We start from the raw sequence: 21,814 nt of genomic DNA on the forward strand, positions 1-21,814 counted from the left end.
GGTAACTTTTGCTATTTATTCCAGATAAACTGGAGAAAACTTAAGACCATCTGCTATACAAGTGAGGCAAAAAAAAACCCCATTTTTAAGAAGAGATTGGAGTTGTTCCCTGCATTGGTGTCTTGAAGTGTCTTGCTGGGAAGTCAGTAGGGGGCTCCTGTTCTTCTTCCATTACTTTCTGGGCATCTTTGCAACCATTTTCCTCATTCGTATTTGAGATCCTTCGGCAGCAGAGATGGTGCGTACAGCAGCCGTGCCAGATCTCCCAGTGGTGGGAGTCTGGCTGGGAGTGTGCTGTGCTCCAAGTGGTGGCCTTTTGCAGCCATTGTCAGCTTTTCTTAGGTCAGGCCTAGGGATTAAGCAGCTCCTTGGTTGTCCCAGAGCAGGCTGGACATAACAGGGGATCTGAGTTAATGAGTTCTCAAGTGAGCCTTGGGAAATAAACCCAAGAGAAAAAGGCTCAGACATAGTGTACAAATATGCAGCATCTTATAGTCCTTATTGAGTTTATGCTAAATTCACTGAGTGGAGACTAAATAGAGTATGTATTTCTATTTCTTTATAGGAACAAAGAGTTTACCTTGTTTAACAACCAGACACAGCATCCTATCATCTGCTTAAACAGGTATGACCTTTTTACATGTTAGCATAGTTTCACAAAGAAGCTGCTTCAACAGACCAGGGAGGCTTGAGAAAAGAGCAAGAAGAAAACTCCTCTAGCTTCTGGAACACTTTATTTTACCAGGGTTAGTTCCTGCTTTTGTAATCCTCCATGGTTTTTTTTTATTTTAAAAGCCTCCTATGTCTGACGGGAGCCACTCTACCTGTTGTCAAAGAGGCTGTCGTCTTGCTTTTGGCTTAGCAAAAACCTGTTTACAGCTCTGGGTAGAAAGGATGTAAGATGGTGTTGATACAAAGGCATAGCATCTGAGAGAGGTGTCGGTCTTGCTCCACGCTGCTCTGGTTTGTCATGCCCTACCGCTGCAGTGATTTGCACTCCAAAAGGATGAGTACGGTTCGGCAGAGTAGGGGCAAGCATAATACTGCCTGATCTTCAGAATCTAAAATGATTGGGTCGGATCAAAGAAATGCACTTTTTCTCCTCTCTGAAAAAGACTACACTTTCCAGGGACCTCGCCTCAGAAGACTGAAAACAAATGTCAGAGAGAACCTGTGCTGCCTCTGTCATGTGGATGAGCAGATACTTGCTTTGCCAGTATTTTCTTACACACATGTATTCATTTCAGATTGATTTACAAGCGAACGTATTTTCTGTTCTCACAAGCATGAGTTTGAAATGCTAAGAGAGGGTATTGAACTTTGTGAAATGGGAATGGATTTTGATTGAAAGACTTCATATGAAGCAGAAGAAAAAAAAATGCAGGAGGGCAGAGTGATTAGGGTGGCAAAGTGCCCGAGTCTCTGCTATTGTAACTTCACTTGGGCAGGGCAGGATGAAATACTGCCATTCTTCTGGGGTGACATGTTGTGTTTGCCCTGGACTTGCAACACAACCTAAACAAGGAGGTTTCAGTGAGCTCAGGAGATGAATGTAGAAGCCTATGGAGGGGTGAGATGTAAGGCATACTGGGTTGGTGGTCGCTGGCCCAGGCTCTCCTCTCAGCTCAGCAAGCCAGAGAAGGTTCAAGCTCTGCATCCTTTGAGGGGGAGCATGAACACACACACATACAAGTTTTATCCAGCTAGTAAAAGTTACCTCCTCTGTGTTGCTGCTGTTAATAAAAAGGCACTGGATTATGCTAGTTTAGGATGTTTCTTAGGTGAGATTATACTTAATTGGGTAGAAAAAGCAACTAATAATGAGTGATTATTTGGGAATATTAATCAGTCAGTGGGAAGTCATTTCTGGACCTTATTTTACTGAAATTTCACAAGCTTTCATTTTTTTCACATCTGAAAAGTGTGGTAAAGATTCAGTTTACAGAGAATTGACTGTAGGATTATGCAGTATTTTTAAATCTTTCGTGGTTTTTCTGCTCTTTTGTGGGCAAAATGAGTATTCCCTATTCCCCCAAAAAACTCTGTACCACGCTTCTGAGGCTGCCAAGATGCTTAATGATGAAAAAATGGAAAGATCAAGCACAGCTTTAAAAGAAGGCAAGCTATAGAATGAAAGATCTGTAATAGTGTATGATCTAGGATCTGTGTGTACGTGCATGCGTGCACTTACATGTGTAAGTGTATGTACTGGGCACGAGGCTCGTTTTGGACTTCTTGAGCTTTTTTTAAGCCAATATATCTATCCATTTCCTGACCAGCCCCCTAGTTTACTTCTGCATGCAGTCTCTCCTGGCCCTATGAATTTGAAGGAAATGGAAATCAAGAATCAAATTTGGCCCTCTAAGTTTTTAGGCTGTATAAAGCACACACACAAGTACCAAGTGGTTCACTTTTCATCCATGAACTTTTCTCTCTTGCACGCCTTGGCAGCCCAGGCCTGCCATGGCCTGCAGGAGGCAAATGAAGGCTGTGTGTGCCAGCCTCTCCTGTCCCCTGCTGGTGTGCCTGGGGTTTAGGGTGTCTTTTGTTGTTGCACTAAATTTCAGTGCTACTCCTCCTCTCGGAAAGCATGGCACAAGCAGCCCAGCAGTTTGGGAAGCAGCTTTTTGGATGGTAAACTGCTGCAGGGCCGGAGCCATCCCAGCCCTGGCACTCGCTCACATCAGGCTCCCCAGGGGCAGCCAGCATATACAGCAGCCCAGCGTGCCTGCGGGCTGGCTCCCTGCCAGTGTCTTCGAGGGTGGAGGGCAGCATAAGGCTGCTTACAGTGATCCTGCACGCTTCAGGAATTTTCCCATGGCCCAAGAATACCCTTGCAGCAGCGTGCAAGTACTAAATGAAGGATTAAATTAGCCTGTAAGACTTAAAGTAGCGGGCAGTTTTATTGCATTTACCATTTCTCCGTTGATAATATTCCACTGGTGATAAAATACATTCTCAGACATCTACTTTGCAAAGCTTAAATTGTCTGTGCAGGTCCCATCTTTAACTGACAGGCCTAAATTATTGCTCTTGAAATAAAGGCTATATCCATGGAGTGCCCCATAGCCTATTGGCACTGCTGGGTTGACATAGACAGTTTAAGGAGTGGGCAAGTCTCAAAGGAAAAGAGCAGGAAACAATTGTCCATCAGAACTATTATTTTCTATACAGGGTCACTGCATCAGTGGTTAGGAGATAAAAACAGGGTATAAAGTCTTGTGAACATTGCTGTCTGTCCTGTGTCCCTTTGTCTCTGTAGTGACTAAAACTAACAGTGAAAACTAGCAGTGGAAATAATGTGCTGCAGGTGGGTGACGGGGAAGGTTGTGATAAAGGAGGTAAGCACTCAGGAAAAGGAGACTGTCATGTTGCCTCCTGTGTAAAAGCATCCCCGGACTGGGCTGTTTGACAGGGAGCAGGAGTAACAGAACCAGCTAGGTGGCACAGAGGGGCAGGGATGGGTGATAAAGCTCACATCCCTCTGAGCTGGGCTGTGTTGGTACAGCTGGTTTGCAGTATTTGGAGCTGCGGGCTCACCTTTGGAAGCATTACAGCATTCTCTGATAGGGTGGTTTTGCTTCTGAGGCTTCTGGGGCTGCTGCAGTGACTCTTCACACTGGTCACTGGGCCCCATGATTCCCCGTGCATTGAACAAACTCAGCATCTCCTTCTGGCATGAGCTTTTCACTGTGCTGTCTCTGCATGTGAGCTGTTCTGTGAAGGCACTCCACAACAGGAAGGTACCAAGACAACTTGCTCACCTGGGCTCTGCCTAGGCCTGGTGTTGGGCTGTTTCTAAGCAGAGAGGGAATTCTAACACCCTCCAAAGGCTCTGTCATGTGGAGATTCCTAATAATTTCGAGTAGCCTTTTAAGTATAAGGATTACTTGCACTTCTTTTTCTACCATGAATCTACTGATGCTCAGAAGGAAAGGCACGTAGATGGGGAAAGTGCTTGGTGGCAGCCATCCTGAGCAGAGGCTTGAGGTCAGCATCAGGCCAAGGTGAACCTGCGGTATACTCAGGGAGAACATTTGTGTATTAATATTTTGTTTGATTAGGTTGTAACCTCTTCAGATACAGGCACATCTTATAGGAATTCTGTAGAGATCTAAGTGCACTTTAAGTGACTGCACTTTAAATACACTGTAGCTTGTATTTCAGGCTTAGAAATTTCCCTCACTGCTGGTTGGAAGTTAACATTGTACGGAAAGATGTCAGTGAGCAATGGTTAGAACAGTTTTTAGGAAAAGGGATGTGAATTGATACCAGCTAGAAGGATTTCTTGTAGTAGCTACAGATGAAATGTCTTGATTTCTGGAGAGTCAAAAACTCTAGAGATGTTCTCATTTTTTCATTTTGCTTACTTTGGTGTTTTTTTTTTTCTCAATTATATTTGTAGAACTAGGGAAAGATTATAAGTAGCCAGAATGCAAGATATAGTTTAAGGGTGTTACTGGCATTGTCTTCTCTTTTCTATGCAGCCATCTTGAGTGTCTCCTGGTTGGCATTGTGAGGGTTGCAGGGAGGCATCCCCACCTGGGTGGTTCTGACACAGGGCTGAAGGAGGCTCATGCCATGCCTCCTCTCGCAGTCACTGTGGCATCCAATCCTCGTTCATCAACCTCCTTCTTAAAAATAGTCTCCTGCCAACTGGTAGGCTGTTCTGCAATCTCACTTGCAAGAAACCTTTAGCTTCCAGCTAAAACTTACCAATGGCCACAGGGTTCTTGTACCAAAGTAGCCTTTGGTTTTCCTCTTTTGTGTTTATCCCTTATCATCAGTCTACCTCTTTCTTCCTTTGAAAGGAGGGCTGTCACCAATTTTATAATCCACCTGTCTCTTTCCTTCTTCTGTTTATCTCAATAGCCATTTTCTACACCTTATTTTGTTTGAAAACACCTGTTTTGAACATAAGCCATAGAGGCAGAACAGTGTTGCTCATATTTATCAACTATCAAAGGTAGCATTTGCTACATTTTGAAAGGATTCAGGAGTGGTTGTTAAGCAATGGAAAGGAAGGAGAACATCCCCTGTCACTAGTAAATCGTGGTGGTGGTAGTAATAATCCAACCTAGCAGGAGTCACTAGTAGATACTTAAGACTTGTTTACAGTCAGAGGCAAGATTGTTCAGGCAAGAATTGACAGGCAGAGGTTATATGACTTGCTGTAGCTTTTTAATAAGTATCTCCCCAACTTCTTGGATGGAAGAGGTGGGCTAGAGATGAGGAAGGGAGAGGAAGAAGGAAATGTCATCCTTTCTTTCCCCTGTGTAATGATGAGCAAAGGAGCTTAATTTTGAAGAAGAGATTGGTAAGTAGAGGAAACAGGACTGTCTGTGTGTTGCAGCTCATGCTTGATGCTTTTGTCAGGATCAACAGCCGACCCCAATACCGAGATTTTCCACTCCCATGCCTTACTTCAGTGACTTTGTAAAGGGGCAGAATTAAGTAAGGTGATGGTGAGTTGATGAGCTGATTTTTGGTTTTGTGAAGATTTACTGCAGTTGAGAAGTATATTTTCCTTTGCATCTCCAACAGTAAAATCAGCATAATACTTCTCATAGCTCAAGAACCAGTCCAGTGTGCTAATATTGAATTCTCACAACTGTGAGTTTTGTTCCTTGAATCACATGGAGGGAAAGCAAACTCAACACCATGGAGCAGGAGCTTGGCTTTCCTGAAGGCAGTTGAATTTTTGCCATGGACACTCTTTTAAAAACATATCTTGCTAAGGATTATAGCTTTATGGATATATGGAAAAGGAATTGTCCACATTTCTAAAAATTATAGTTTCAGTTTTGAAAGGTATACAGTCCTTGCCATGCAGTGTGTGTGCCAGCCCTTTGTTCATGGCAATTGGAGGGCAACTCTGTGATGATTAGATGATGCCATCTAGCAGCGTGCAGCCGGGCTGATGACCTGCTCAAAAAAGTCTTGTATCACTTGCCTCCTCCAGTGGTCTGACCTACCAGATGTCCCCTGTTTATCTTCACAGCAAACCCTGCTGTTGTCTAAAACCACCTTTGTCCATAGCATCCTACTGCCAATTTCTTCTGAACTTTCTCATGAAGCATCTGGTTCTGGCTGGCGTCAGGGCCGGGAGACAGCGCATGGGGAGGTGCTTTTGCCTGTCAGCACTGAGAGGGGGCTGGAAGTCAGTACTGCCTGCAAAGCACTTGTGGAAAAAATTATCCCATTCCCACTTGATAGCTGTAAATGGCTTTGTAGTGCAAGACGCGGAATGCCAAAGCATTACCAACTCTGTTACCTTCAGTGCTGGGAAACCTGATGCTCAGAGTTAAGCCTGAGTTACATGTATTTAAGCAGTTATGTTAGTAAACAAGCTTTTGAAAGAGAGAGTGGGAGTAATGGGAGTGCTGTGAGCATTCTCCGAGAGAGGAGTTTGAGAGGCACAGATTCATTTGTATTGAAGAGCGAAGCTTATGAGAAGAACAGATGTTTGAATCATAATGTTCTTTCCAGCACAGTTGATGAAAGAAAACTCTTTATAATCGTGACCAAAAAACTTTCTAGTTGTCATCCTTAAGATGAGTCATTTTTTTCCCCTCATTTTTAATACCTCTGAGACTTCAGTCCCTTCTGAAGCAGGAAGTTATAATTCAATCCAGTCTCTGGCCATGACATGTTGGGCAGCTGCAATAATTATGCAGGGAGAGGGATATAATATGATGTGCGATTCACATACAAGTGGGGTCTTCATGTGAAAAGGGAGACCCTGACATTACAGACACAGCTTGTTGTCTTCATTGTTTTCCAAATCACCCTCAAATTCTAAACCAGAAGGCTCCAGGATGTTTTTGTAATAAAATCATAAGTTTGCCTGTTGTTCTGCCTTTTGCCATATCTGTGTGGGATGTCTGGGGTAGATTGCAAGCCACTTTGATCAGAAGTCCTTTCATAAAATTAATTCAAAACATTACCCCTACCTATGTCTATAAAACTTCCCTGCAGCACAGGCTTATTAATAACTACCTGGTATCCTTATTTTAGTTATGACTTCTTTTGTGCAAAAAAAATGATTTTGATTGCTTATACAATTATTCTTGAATTAATTTTCCTGCTAAAAATTGTAAGAACACTGAAGAATTATGTTTCTGTTTTATAGGTGTAATGAAAACAGAATTAGACACAACAGGCTCAAGTCTAGGGTTAATGGCAGCATGCCTGGGAACTAGCTACTGTGTGCGATAGCTTTTGCTGTGATTCTTTTTAATGCTTCATGATTCACTGCTGTAGCTACCATAATTTTAGTAACTAGGTGTCCAAGTCTGGATTAGATCACTGTTGTGTTAGCTGCTGTGTGCTCAAACAACAGAGTTGATCCAGACCCCAAACAGAGCTTACAGTCAAATCTACGCAGAGGCGTGGAGGTGTGAGCAGCCAGAGAGCACGCTGGTGAGACCATATTTGTCAGTGCAATTAGTGGCTGAGAGACTTGGTAGTTCATGCTGGGAAATTGTAGATGGAAAACTGTATTCATGTGATGCAGTTCACCTGGGACATATCAGCATGAAAGCACATACATTATGCAGCTAACAAGGGATCTAATCCTAAATTACTTGGGTTTTCTGACTTAAAATCCAGTGTATTATGGGTTGTAAAATACATGAGGCCAGCTTCATCTCTAGTCTGTCTCTGCTGTTTTAGCATGTTTTCCATTGGGAATGTTTTTCTCTCTAATACAGCAAAAGCCCAGTTACTAATGCAGCTCTGTATTTCTGCATATTGGCCAGTGTAGCAAGTAACAGAAATGGACAAAATAGTTCAGCTTCATTAAAAACTAATCTAAATGTTGGCCTTAAAATGGAATTAGATCCCCCTTCTTTCCCCCTTGCTCCCAGGTTCTGAATGTTTAGAACTGGCTTCAACTAGCAATAAAAAAAAAAAAAAATTTAAGATGAGAAAAGCTTTTCTTTTTTCTGGCCTAAGTGAGGAGAATCTGGTAAAGTCATGAAAGTGCCTTCTCTCACAATCTGAAATGTACCCGTATCTTTCAGAGCAAATGTATACTTTGAAATGCCTGAAATCAGGTCTTATTCTTGGTTTGAGTTCAGCTTACTGCTGGAAATGGTTTTGCCAATTAAACTATTTTGAAAATTGAAGTAATTGGTATTATTTGTCAGTGTGGGGTGGTATCGAACGTCAGCTCTGTACTCACAGCTTGTGACATTTTTCACCACACGACCTACAGTCTACCCTAACTCTACAGCCCCTGTATTCCCTTCCTGTGGTACCAGGTACCACTAGTTTTCTCATTTCCTTGGTTCCCTGTGAGAGAGTCATGCTATCTCCTGTGATCCTTCAGACCCAATGCACTTGGTTCTTCCTTGCATCGCCAGCTCTCTTCCCCCGTGTTTTTTCTGTTTCTTCACCAAATTACCTCCTTGTACTTCTTGGACCCTTGGGACCTTCTGACTTAATTAATTTGAGTTCCATGTAGCATTTTCTCAGCAACTGTCTATGTCCTCTCTGCAGTGGTTTCCCACTGTAGGTTACCCAGCACCTGTTTCATCCTCTACCTGTCTTTGCTTAGACAGTTAATTGGGCCAGGAGGAGCATATGCTGTGGCTGCGTGTGAGCTCCACATCTGCTAATTAGACAGCCAGGACACTGCCAAAGAGAAGGAACGAGGGCTGAGCTCTTCTCCTTACATTTCCCTTCACAGAGACATTAATATCTTCTCTCTCCTCTACCCATCTGTGGATTTCCTAAGGTGGTAGGTAGGAGCTTAGTATCTTCTGTCAAACATGATAGAAATTGGCCGGTGTGATTCACAATTATGGATGTGGATAGACACAGCAGAAAGGCAGAGACAGGAAACTGGAACACAAACATAATGAGAGAATTAGGGAGCAAGTATTTTTGGATTTCTTGTACGTTCACACATCTTCAGCTGAGTTAACCAGCAGAATCGAGCAGGGGTTGACAATACCGGTTTAATGTCAGGGAGAAATTTTAAGGACCCGTTATATAGTTGTGGAGCAGGTTGGTATAAGGGGCCTGGTGCATACTGTGTGATTTATGTTTTCTTAGATGGATTCTGGCACTATATTGTGTCACATTTTTAATTGCTACCAAAGACAGTTCTTTGTAAAAGTATTTTTAGAAATGAGCATCCATCAGAAGAAGAAATGCAGAGAGCTTTATATAGATCCCTGGAGGAAAGAGGGGAGAAATATTACAGAGATTCTGTGAAAGAATTAAGTCCTTTAGAGTCAACCCAGTTGGTCAGGCCAGCAGCCCTACAGAGCTGAAATAAGAAAATCTGCATTTTCATTTGTTTTCGTGCTACCATCAACAGTAAGGGCTCCTTGAATCAGTTTGTGGGCTGCAACCTTCATCAGAGACTTCACAAACATATTTTAAACTGTGGCTATTCTTGGGAGTCCCAGCTGATCATAGAGAGTTTTAGGACATCAGGGTCCCTTTCCGCAGCGCCGGGGGCCTGAGCTTGAGCATCTAGGCTACCAGGGGCCAGAGGTGTTAGACAGCCAAAGCTCAGGGCTGCCTCTGTCCCCAGAGCTGTCAAGCAGGTGTCCTGAATCCCTCCACTTCCCCAGCATGCTCAAGAAGCAACTCAGGCTCTGGCATCAGTGGCCAGTGTTGCAGTCCTCTCCTTTCAGGTCTCCTTTTTGTGGCTGCAAGTTTGTTGTGCGGCCTCCAGGCAGATGCTGTGTCTGATAAATGTCCTTTCTCGAGCAAAACTTTCAGAAATCTGGATCTGAAGGCTTTGGTTGGGAGCCAGAGCATCCTCACACATATGGGAAGAGACAGCCCTTACCCTGAAGGTTTGCAGCAAAAATAGGCCAGTTACAGACAGCGTGAACATTATAATCCATGTTTTACAGCTGGGAGAACTGAGGCACAGGCTTATTTATTCATAAGTTCAAGGTCATGGAGCAGGTGAACAGCAGAGCCCTGGACTGAACTCTGATCTTGCATCTCAGTGCCTTAACCATAAAATTGTTCTGCCTATTGAAAGATCTTCATGATTATAGGAATATCTGTATTATACCACAGTGGTAGGAGGAAGAAAACCTCAATCTGAGTGAGATAATCTTGAAGGCACTTGAACTGGTCCATGGATTTCTTCATCCTTTGGGCAATTTTAGAAAATTCTATGCAGCTAATACCTAATGGAAGAACATAAATTGCCAGAAAATAATAAATTAACAACAGTCCAGAGAAGAGGTAAGACAATCATAGTCTCAGCAGATAAATAATAAAAGGGAAATCTCTTTTTTTAAAGTACCTTATAATTGCTAATGTTATTAATCTCCTGGAAAATCCATGTCTATGAAGAATAAGCCAAGGTTTTCCTTGAACAGAAAGGAGAGAAGTTTTGTTTTTCATCACTGGGAGGTTTGAATGATTGTAATATTCTTCGTTCTTTCTTTGCAACCCTGTGGGAGCACGATCCCAGATTCACTGCAGTTAGCAGAAAGAAAGAGAGAAGGGAAAAATGAGAAAATTGATGCCATTGAGCCAAGGGATTTTCTGAGCGGGTCCTGCTGTCCTAAACTGGCATACCCACAGCATTGTGTGTCCTAGGTGTGAAAGCAGGTTGTACAGAGCACAACCGTGGCTGCTGTAATTCTGGTTGCTCTGTGTGTCACGCTTCAGTCCTCTTCTTTCAAATCTCTTCGCACCATGTTCCACCCTCAGGCATGATATGTCCATTGGCTTCTGTGTATATAGGGTCAAGCTTTGCTCATGTTTTGCCTGCATGGTGCATATCCCATGGAAGCTGGTGGGAGTCAGTCCTGTACACGTGTGGGAGCAGGAAGGGGTTGAGGTGTGAGCTTCAGGCAGTCATTGGGTGCCAGATCTGGAGCTGGGATAAGTCAGGGTAGTTCTCTTAATCTCACTGAAATCACTTGTGATGGATGCCACGTAGAATTCTCCCCCGAAATATTGATTTACAGTGATTAAAAAAAAACCTTTAAGAACTTGCCTAACAGGGAGCATGACATACTCCCCATCTGACCTTCTAAGTTCAAGCAAGGACATTTGTATTTTACTGCATGGCTGAGAGCCTCTGGTGTCACTGGAAGACATTTGTGCCTCCCCCAGCCTAAGTAGTATCATCTCCCTATGCAACCTGAGCAATTCAGGTGGGACATCAACATGGATTCACCAAGGGGAGATAATGCTTGACCAACCTGATAGCCTTCTACAATGGTGTGACTGGCTTGGTCAACGAAGGGAGAGCAGTGGATGTTGTCTATCTCTACTTCAGTAAGGCATTCGACACTGTCTCCCATATCATCCTCACAGGCAAGCTTAGGAAGTGTGGGTTGGATGAGGTGGACAGAGAACTGGCTCAACAACAGAGCTCAGAGGGTTGTGATCAACGGGGCAGAGTCTGGTTGGGGGTCTGTAACTAGTGGTGTTCCCCAGGGGTCTGTGCTGGGTCCAGTCCTGTTCAACATATTCATCAATGACCTGGATGGTGGGACAGAGTGTAACCTCAGCAAGTTCGCTGACAATACCAAGCTGGGAGGAGTGGCTGATACACCAGAAGGCTGTGCTGCCATCCAACAAGACCTGGACAGGCTGGAGAGCTGGGCCAGGGGGAACCTCATGAAATTCAGCAAGAGCAAGTGCAAGGTCCTGCACCTGGGGAGGAACAACCCCATGCACCAGTACAGGTTGGGGGCTGACCTGCTGGTAAGTGGCTCTGTTGAGAAGGACCTGGGAGTGCTGGTGGACAGCAAGGTGACCCTGAGCCAGCACTGTGCCCTTGTGGCCAAGAAGGCCAATGGTATCCTGGGCTGCATAAAAAGGAGTGTGGCCAGCATATCGAGAGAGGTTATCCTCCCCCTCTACTGTGCCCTGGTGAGACCACATTTGGAGTACTGTGTCCAGTTTTGGGCCCCCCAGTTTAAGAAGGATGTGGAACTCCTTGAGCAAGTCCTGCAGAGAGCTACCAAGATGATCAGGGGGCTGGAGCATCTCCCTTATGAGGAAAGGCTGAGAAACTTGCATTTGTTCAGCCTGGAGAAAAGAAGACTGAGGGGGGATTTCATAAATACCTGTAAATATCTGAAGGGTGGGTTTCAAGAGGATGGGGCCAGACTCTTTTCAGTAGTGCTTAATGACAGGACATGGGGCAATGGGCAGAAGTTGGAACATGGGAAGTTCCACCTCAATATGAGAAAAAAACTTCTTTCCTGTGAGGGTGCCAGAGCAGTGGCACAGGCTGCCCAGGGAGGTTGTGGAGTCTCCTGCCCTGGAGACATTCAAAACCCACCTGGATGCATTCCTGTGCCCCCTGCTCTAGGTGTGCCTGCTCAAGCAGGGGGGTTGGACCAGATGATCTCCATAGGTCCCTTTCCAACCCCTACCAGTCTGTGATTCTGTGACATCACCATCTCTTAGGTTGTCCCTGCTGCCATTTCATGGATTTATGTCCTCTGGTGAAGAACACTTTATTATCGGTAATGCTTAACTCATGACAGGTCAAAGTACAGCTGCAAATACAGACATTATGCATAATATTCAAAATAGATAGACCAACTACTAGTGTTTTATAAAGATACAAGAACTGTGAGACCTGCCTGCTCCAGTGAAGTTACATCAAAGGTCTATTTTTTTCCCTTTCTTTGAACTCACTTCACATTTCCCTGTTGAGAAGAAGGTACCCCTGGTTTCTAGCATAGTACATGCCATCTCTCTCTGGCCAATAGAGTTTTCCTCTTAAACCTGATTCGTTTGAGTCCTAAAGGATGCGTAATGCTCTGTCACAGACAGCATCCTCGAGAGGGTGTTTGATCTTTCATGAGGAAATTCACTCAGTTCTCACCTTAAATGGCATGCAGTCTGGCCAGACTCTTAATTACAGTAGTGGTAGTTTCCCTCCTGTGGATGAGTAGGTATGTCTTTTTTGAGAGTGCTGTGCGAGATGACTCCTTGAGTAAATGGATAGTAAGTTATTCTCACCAGAGGTGTGAAACTCTTCCCCTTTCCTAGCCCACTGCTGGCTGCATGCTGTTCCTGTAGTCTGCATCAGCTCCTGCATTTAACACATACACTGCTGAACAAGCTACTTTATTACTGGCTCTTGATTCAGCCACAGTGCTAATTATCTGCATTGAAGTGGCTGCAGGCTTGGGGTGCCTGTTATGCAAACTCTGGCTCCTAGTCAAACTGCGGTAGTGCAGTGTCCATAGCCATTAATCCAAAGATAATGGGTCTGTAAATAAAAAAAAATAGTAAAGAAGCCTAGATGATACAGTGCTATCATTTGAATTTCCAAAAAAATATATATACATAAAAATCAGCCTAAATTTATACAGCTAGCAAATGGATAAGATGGAGGGGAAACCAGTGTGTTTCATAGCTTTGATTTATCCCAGATATGACTAAAAATTAATTTTTGTCCTGAGTGGCTGTCAGCATTGCCCCCACCTTGCACATACACATAATGGTCTAGTTTTCAAATCAAGCCTTGTAGCATGGTGCAGGACATGTATGTGTGCTTTAGCTTCCTCAAATGGAGCATTGCGTAATAGCACTGGGTGACAACCATTCTGACAGCTAATTTTTTTTCAGAATAAAGTATTCAGCAAAATACATCTGCCTGGGCTCCTCTACTGCCTCTTACTGCAGAAGGCTGTGGAGCTTATGAAAATGCTGCAATGCAGCAAGTGTACTACCACTGATTAAAAGTAGATTTTTTTGTTGTTGTTGTTGTTTCCCCCCTTCTGCAAGCTTGTGGGTGGCATTTTAATCAAGTTCTCATGGTAACAAACATAATTTAAAAGCAGTGAAGCCTACAAAATTAGTCTTTTTTCTGTATTTGCTTGAGGTGGGTGTTAAGTCATTACAACTGCAGTGTTGCTGGTTATTTCAGTGTTTCTGATGCAGAGATGACAAGGGAGGTAAAATGGAAGGAGGTGTTGCTGAATGCAGAAAATCTTCATCATCTTTTTACCAGGTTCTATTGTTGTCTTTTCTGTAAAGAGGGTGCAATGAAAGTAATGTGTAATTTACTCCTTATGTTGCTTTTTCATTCTTTTATGTCTATTCTGGCATCGTAGTTATATCACATTTGTAATTCCTGAGAGAGGCAGTTTTATTGACAGGTGTTTTGATTCACTACCGCGAACATGAGCCCCCATCAAAACACACATGTAAATGCATGAGAAACTGGGGAATGCTGTATGGCATTATAATTTCTTTCAGTACATATGAATAGATGCAGAAAGGAGCAGCAAGAAGGGGTTAAAATGAAATCAGGGAGGATCTGAACTGAGTGTTTCACTTTCTGTTAATGAAATTATCTTGAAAGCATCACGTGGCTAAAACATGCTAACTCATGGAAATTAGGCAGTTGTGTCTGATCACTAGATGGTCTGCTGTTTTCCCATGTGTAATGTAAATACATTCAATTGCGTTTTACGTTTGGTTTTTTTTTCCCCTGTTACACTGTGTTGGTTTTGGCTGGGATAGAGTTCATTTTCTTCATAGTAGCTGGTATGGGGCTCTGTTTTGGATTTGTGCTGAAAACAGTGTTGATGACACAGGGATTTTTTCGCTATCGCTGAGCTGTGCTTATGCAGAGTAAGGGCCTTTTCTGCCTCTCACTCCACCCCACCCCACCAGCGAGTGGGCTGGGGGCGCACAAGGAGTTGGGAGGGGGCACATCCGGGACAGCTGACCCCAACTGACCCAAGGGATATCCCGCACCATATGACGTCATGCTCAGCATATAAAGCTGGGGGAAGAAGGAAGGGGGGCACCTTCGGAGTAATGTTGTTTGTCTTCACAAGTAACAGTTACGTGTGACGGAGCCCTGCTTTCCTGGAGATGGCTGAAACCTGCCTGCCCATGGGAAGTAGTGCATTAATTCCTTGCTTTGCTTTGCTCGTGTGTGTGGCTTTTGCTTTAAACTGTCTTTATCTCAACCCAGGAGTTTTATCACTCTGACCCTTCCGATTCTCTCCCCCATCCCACCAGGGGCGAAGTGAGCAAGTGGCTGCTGGGTGGTGCTTAATTGCTGGCTGGGGTTAAACCACGACATACCATTAACGAATTTATACTGTAATATATTTGTAGTCCTGCAGGTATGCAATGATCAAGGGAATACAAGTCAGTAATCCTGTGGGGGTGTCAGAAAATGTAAGATACAGCTCACTCTCAGCTGCTGAGAAAGGAGTTGATTTACAATGAGAAAATGAATTGGGTATTTCCTGTTCTTAAATACATATGGAAATGAAGTTCCAGTAATTTTGTTTGTTTGTTTGTTTGTTTTTTGTTTTTTTTTTTTACTACAGCCTGCCTACAGGAAATTGACAGTGTAGGATTTAACACTGTAACACCCCAAACATCCTTGCCTAGCTTACCTGCAGAACTACAACCTTGTCACAGGAGTTATATGTCAGGGATGGTTAATGCACATTGGTGATCTCCCAACATAGACATGTCTGGCTCTGTCAGTAAGACCAAGCCCACACCTTCAAAAAATTGTTGCAAGCAGGATTTTCAGAAATACCAGGATTGCCAGTAAGACAGAATGCTGTAGTTAGGGGTTGGGAAAGGACAGAAACATCTCAGCTATGGGGAAGAAAGCTCTCCTTGTCTCCATGGTCTTCCACAAAAGTATCGATCTGCTTTGCAGCAAGGCTGGACTGCTCTGCTCTTCCTACTCCTCAAGAACATGTTGGATGCTTAGACTTTGCAGCAAAAAGGGACTGGGTATTCATTTTGGTGTATAAAACTCAAGTTGTGCCCTTTCCTGTCTAATTTGGCCTTGCATAAACACTTCACAATGATTTGCAGAGATGGGGCAGTCCAGGGACTTTAATGTGTTTTCTAGCATGGCTATGGCACTGGGCTTTGCTGCTGCCCCTCGTTTCTGTGATCTGGTCACTTCCTTATTCAGCAATTGCTGAAATGGAAAAAATTAATGTTAGGAATTCAGTTGTGATTAATTTTCTTTTAGTATCTGAATTTTGAAGAAGAGCTGGAGAGAGAAGTGTCTTAATGCCATGTCTTCAGAGTATTTTTCTTGACCATTTTCCATACCACTGACTGAGAACTGGTCTGGGAGTTTGAGCAGAATATTGGGAATGCTGTACTTGATCCTACCAAACATGAACTCCTTCTGTGCCTTTCTTGCTGCGGAAGATTGTTCTGGCATGACAAGGAGAACGTTGGACAGTATTTGTAAATCTCCCCATTGATTTTGGAAATCTTCCATGTTAAGACCTCCTGGGATTCTGAACAGGTAAACCAGTAGAGAAAGGAGTAAAACATCAAGAGCCAAAGAAAATAGAGCCATGTTGGTTTTTAAACTAGGAAACAAAGAGAGCAAAGAAATATTAGCTATATAGAGAGAACTGATTATACAGTAACTTCCTGTCACCTTTCTGTTCATTTAGTATTGATAGAAAGATGACTTCTATTTAAAAAAATGTTGTCTCAATATTAATTTCTTGCTGTGGAAAAAGGAAGAATACCATCCTCTTTTTAGAAGCTGCAAATGGTTATGAGCAATACTCCTTGGAAGCAGTACAACAAAATAAAGCACAATATGTTCTTCAAAGCAGCATATCATTTGAACGGTTGATATTTCAAATATCAACTGTATCTTTTAAATGGTAAATTTTTGCACCTGATCATAGGCTTTATGTCAAATATAATGATGTGGATATTGCAGTTGTTATTATCCTGACGTTAACGATTCCTGCTTCACCAAGTAAAACCCCTCTAAAATGTACAGAAATTAAATTTAAATGTGTTGAGGATTGCAGTTTTGGGGTATCCTCCCACATCAAATCCTTCTGTATCAAATAAGGTGCTTCTTCGAAGGACAAGTGAAAACTTGCTTCAAGAAAAATCTCCTGACTTCTGTAATATTTCCAGAAAACACTGACAAAGCACCAGAGTAAATCCTCACTGAAAATCTCTGTCAATTGGTACGCGCACAGTAGGGTTTGATCCTAGCAGTGCTTCAGCAGACGGAGCTTTAGGGTTTTATTGTAGTTGGTGCTGCAGCCTCACTCATGTAAAGCATTTCACACTAGTAACAGCCAAAAGGACAGCAGCAGAGTTCTCATTTTGTAATATGTAAGTACTGTGCTTAAAAAAAAAAAAGTGTTTTTCATCGTTTCTTTGTTCTTGACAATGCATATGTAGGGTACCCAGTGATGCTGGAAAATACCTCGATACTGTACCCTGGAAAAATGCCCCCAAATACCAGCTCAGCCAAATACAGTGCAGAAATCAGGTGTGGGGTGGGAGGATATTTTCATGATCTGTAAATTGATCAGGAAATCTCAATGCCTGAGTCAGTGTTTTCATCTGTGAGGATTCAGCACTGGCCATAGGGGTGTTTCAGAGATTGGCATGAGGCTTGGCATGGGCTATATGCTGAGGTATGTCTTCTCTTGTGCCCAGAGAAGGGGATAAGAGAGGAATGAGACTGAAGAGGGACACCCTGGTGCTGGGGCAGTTTGTTTGTATCTTACTGAATTTAGTGCCTATTTCATCACGGGTACATTCTTTGCAGTTTTGTAGGGGTGCCCAGCATTTGATGTGGGGGCTTATTTGTTCCACAAGGTGTAAGTCTAAATGCAGAGAAAGTAATTGTTGTCTATCTCTTCAGAATATTTTTGGAGGTAGAGAGTCGTCTGGACTTCAGAACAAGGTGCCCTGCTGTTCTGCATGTGGTCTGTCCCATGGGCTGCGAGGAACTGCATTACCCTCAGCAAGAGGGGCCCAGAGGGTCTAAAGCCATTGCCTTTGCAGTCCTAGCATCCAAGCTGGCCCTTCCCCAGAGCCACTGCAGCAGCAGCAGGAGTTTGGGCAGGAATAGAACCCAAATCTGAATGGCAGGCAGCTCTCTGCTGATGAAGAGGATATAGCAAAGCCTTTAAGATGCCTTTGCTGGGAGCTTTTACATTTCCCTGTGATTGAACCTATGTTTTTTTTCAGAGGATACAAAGAAGGGTTGTGTGCCTGTCTGGAAAAGTCTTTCCAGGTCTCTCTACACCCCATGCTTCAAATCAGACCGTCCGACTCTGGCCTGTGGAATTGCCAGTGCATCACTCACCATCACTATGGATACGGCGATCTTATCTGCTTAGTACATCTCTGAGCGTAATATACCATCCCTTCACACATGGTCCATTTGCTGATCATGGTGTTACAGATGAGGCTGCCAGCTAAGGTGGCTCGCTACTTTCCATTCTAAGACCCTGTTTCTATAACCACTTTGCCAAACTTTTTTGTGGCTCAGGTTGCAATTTTTTCTCCCTGGCAGTAAGGCTCATCTTGCTCTCTTATGAACGTGTTTTGGCCCAAGCTCCCCTTTCCTGGAGCAAGTCTGCCTTCCCGGTCTGGGTTGAGGAAGTCAGGTTTGCTGTTTTATCTCAAGATTGTGTCTGTGAAGTTCTTTAGCATTCTTATTGTTGAGGAGGGGACAACATATCTTTTGAAAGTTTGCTGAGTGTCAAGAGGGACTTGCTAGAGCCTCTGCTTCTTCCAACCTCCCTGAGCCTGACCAGCCCAATTTATGTCATGTCATGTCATATCATATCACTCTGAGTAAGCAAAATAAAAGAATAAGCTGCCTCTCCTTTGCTTATAGCCTCTAGGATAGGAGAAAGTCCGCACTTTCGAATGCAGAGGCAATCAAAGTTAGAAAACGTGGCCAAGGATTGTGGAAGCAGAGGGTCAAGGGCAGAAGAGAGCTCTAATAAAGGATACATGGGGAAAGGTGAGGATGGGTAAGCAATGAGATGGAGGCAATTTGTAGAGAGGGACAGGATGAAAAGTCCAGGAAGGAAAACTAGAAGTTAGTAGAAAAATGGGAATGAGGAAACTGCTGCTTGGAATGAAACCTGCAGGAGAGGATCTGAAAGTGGACCTTGGTATGAGGAGGATAAAACTTTCAGTTTGCAGCTATAGTCTGGACAGCAAACATGAACAGGCCCTGGGTGAGGGACTGGAGCCCGCAGGGGCAATGCTTGGGCTGGAATGGGAAGCTGATGCACTAGAGAATGGGATAATCTAGGCAGAGTGAAACAGAAGAATACAATATGTTTATAGAACTAGGCAGTAGCTTAGTACATATGCAGAAGGGGACCCAGTTACAGTTATGCAGTCATCTCTCATTCCTTTCACAGCCAAACTACTGAGGTGTAACCTTGCAACCTCAATGCCATTTCAGATATCTTTGTATGTGTGATATATGTTGATGCACCTCTAGACAAAATCCAGTGTGTTACAGCTATTTCTTTTTCTCTTTTTGCATTTTTGGCAGTCTTTAATATGCTCTGTCAACAAAAGCAGAACAAAACTTTCCATTCCTAAACAAAGTTGAGCACTATCCGGATGTGTATATTTAAGTGGCTGCCATGACTGGATTTTGTCGCTGCCAGATAGACAGTGATTTATTCTGCAAGTTTTGTGCCCTGAGCTTTCAGAAATACACTTCTTTTCATCCTGAAGCCCGGCAGAAGTCTAGCAGTAATAATTAGCAAGCCATAAAAATCAACTTGATTTGTGGGAACCACTGAAGGATGCAAAGAGACATTTCTGTTCGAAGAGCTAGGAACAAAAGCGCGTGGTTACTGACCCAGTCATGTCAGACCTAAATTTTGAGGGAATCCCAAGTGATAAGCGTTCCGCAGTCTGAATACTGCCTATTCATTCAGCCCTTCTAGCAGAGTGAATGAATCATCTTTTCAACCAGACAGCCCCTCTGGGTCAGAGTTGAGGTCAGTGGTGGGGCATGTGTTTCAGACTGCTTGCCCTAAATGAGAAAGAAAACATATAAGACTTTGCTTATGCTCTTGCAGCTTTGAGCATCTCATATATAAAACATTTACATAGAGGATCTCATGAGACCTTTTACAAGTGGCAGCTCTGGATGCATAACCAGGTCCTTCTGGAAGGGCCATCTGTCTTCCTAGCTGCTCATGTGCTTTTTCTCTTCAGCGTCACCCCTACCTCGGAACACTTTTCTCAGCTGATCTTTCTGTTGATGTCCTAATCATTAGCTCAGTGTCACCATGTGCTGTCTGTAGATTTTTAGCATGAGGTGGTCAAGTTTATTCTGCAGAACAGGTTGAAAATGAGCACACCCTTTCTTCATCTGATGAACCAGCCCCACGCAAGTGGCAAGGCTTAGTCTGCAGAGCCTCTTCTTGCTGCATCAGCAGAAGGATGTGGAGGAGCACGTGTCTGGGATGTAATGTCATGTTTCAGTTAGAAACTTATCAGATCAACAAAGCTGTTCATTTGCTAGAGCCTGGTTGTGCAACAGGTGCTTTTTATTTACAGCACAATACAGTCTATGACATATTCAGTGTATTTTCATTTAGAGTTTATTAAACATCGTGATGCTCAGCAATGGGCTGTGACATTCCATCCCACGTGATGGGGAAGGTTCACCTTTAAAAATCAATGACAGGAAACCACACAATTATTTAGAGTCAATATTAAAATGGCAAATAAAGCCTCTAAACCACATTAGATCTAGGTATTATTTACATGGTAAAAACATTCCTTTCCCAAAAAAGGGTCTCAAATTGAGAAACCATGGGCAAATTAATGGAAGAAAAATTCAGCAGCTGGCTTTTGAACCTATGGAAACTTTTATCATACACCACCCTCCTGTACAGTGTAATTCCCTACAGTGGGAATAATCACCATTCATTTGCAAGGAGCCTGCCACCAGCTTTTTCTGTTTGATGCACCATAGCTCTTTGTGGAGAGAGTGATTGTTTGTTTTCTCTTCTCTGCTTATCTTCTCTGTGCTGCGTGTATTTTTATAAAAGTCTGTCCCATTCCTCTCTTTCCCAGGATAAAAAGTCATAGCCTGTCTGGTCATTCCTTGTACAAAAGCTTCTGCAGATCTTTTATCATCCTTGCTGAGTAATCTGTACCTTTTTCAGGTCTACTTTATTTCATATGTGATTAATACTTAATGCTTTCAGGCATCCTAAACCAACATCAGCATTAGTGCTACTGATAAAGAAAAAATACTTTGCAAACAAAAAAATACAGAGAAATTCAAGATGAATCATGCGTTTGGTCCTGGTTACCTCTCAGAAAAGATATCAGAAACACCTGAACACATAAATGCATGTGAGACTTTTCTATGTCCATCAATGCTCTGCACATCCTATATCCCTCTGTGCTTTTTATGTCCTGTTGCCCTTTTAATGGAAATCTCTGACAGCACTCCATGCAAGGACACTGATAGGTTATTTCCCATGTCCAGAAAGTTACCTTGAGGGTATCTTCTGTAGGCACTGTTTGTATTGGAAAGAGCATGATGGTCTGGAACCTCACAGACATGTACGCACCTGGCTCTGAAGGAAATCAGCAGGTCTGTGTCACCGTGTGGAGACTTTGCGCATTGAGAACATGCTGATGTGAGACTGAAGCTCTGTGGAGCTTCTTCCCGCTTCATGTGGAGCAGCTCGTGCTGGCCACTGCATGTGGCAGGAGCCTAGACTGGATAGTTTGATTGGAGATGGCAAACCCTAGCTTTCCTCCTTCCCCCTGGCTGTCTCTTTATATTAAAACAGCACACATTCAGCCCTGTGGCTTGGGTTTTTTCCAGACTTTTTCCTTGGTTACTGAATTTGTTCATCAGTCACATCTTATCACTCTTGACATGCACTTTCTTAATCCAATGCAACTTTCTTACCCTTCCCTACTCCCCAGCCCTGGGCTTGTTCCTCACCTCCCACAAAACTCATTCATTCTTCATCTTAGCCCAGGAGAATGCTACTGACTTCACGGACATACGTCAGCCCCTTGGCATAGG

The 21,814-nt window shown here is 43.3% G+C and overlaps 1 protein-coding gene across 27 annotated transcripts in view; it reads left to right on the top strand.

Moving 5' to 3' along the window:
• The window catches only part of MAP2 (microtubule associated protein 2), a 236,915-nt gene that overhangs the window by 132,969 nt on the left and 82,132 nt on the right, over nt 1-21,814 (top strand). For 24 of the 27 annotated variants that reach the window (XM_075094011.1, XM_075093996.1, XM_075093999.1 and 21 more), the window contains one exon: nt 566-625. The exons of the other annotated variants lie outside the window; for them this stretch is intronic. The gene's annotated coding sequence lies outside the window, so the exon portion shown is untranslated. The remainder of the gene's footprint in view (nt 1-565; nt 626-21,814) is intronic. 27 annotated transcript variants of the gene reach the window in all.

Source organism: Phalacrocorax aristotelis, chromosome 5 (genome assembly GCF_949628215.1).
Source record: "Phalacrocorax aristotelis chromosome 5, bGulAri2.1, whole genome shotgun sequence".
Lineage (NCBI taxonomy): Eukaryota > Metazoa > Chordata > Aves > Suliformes > Phalacrocoracidae > Phalacrocorax > Phalacrocorax aristotelis.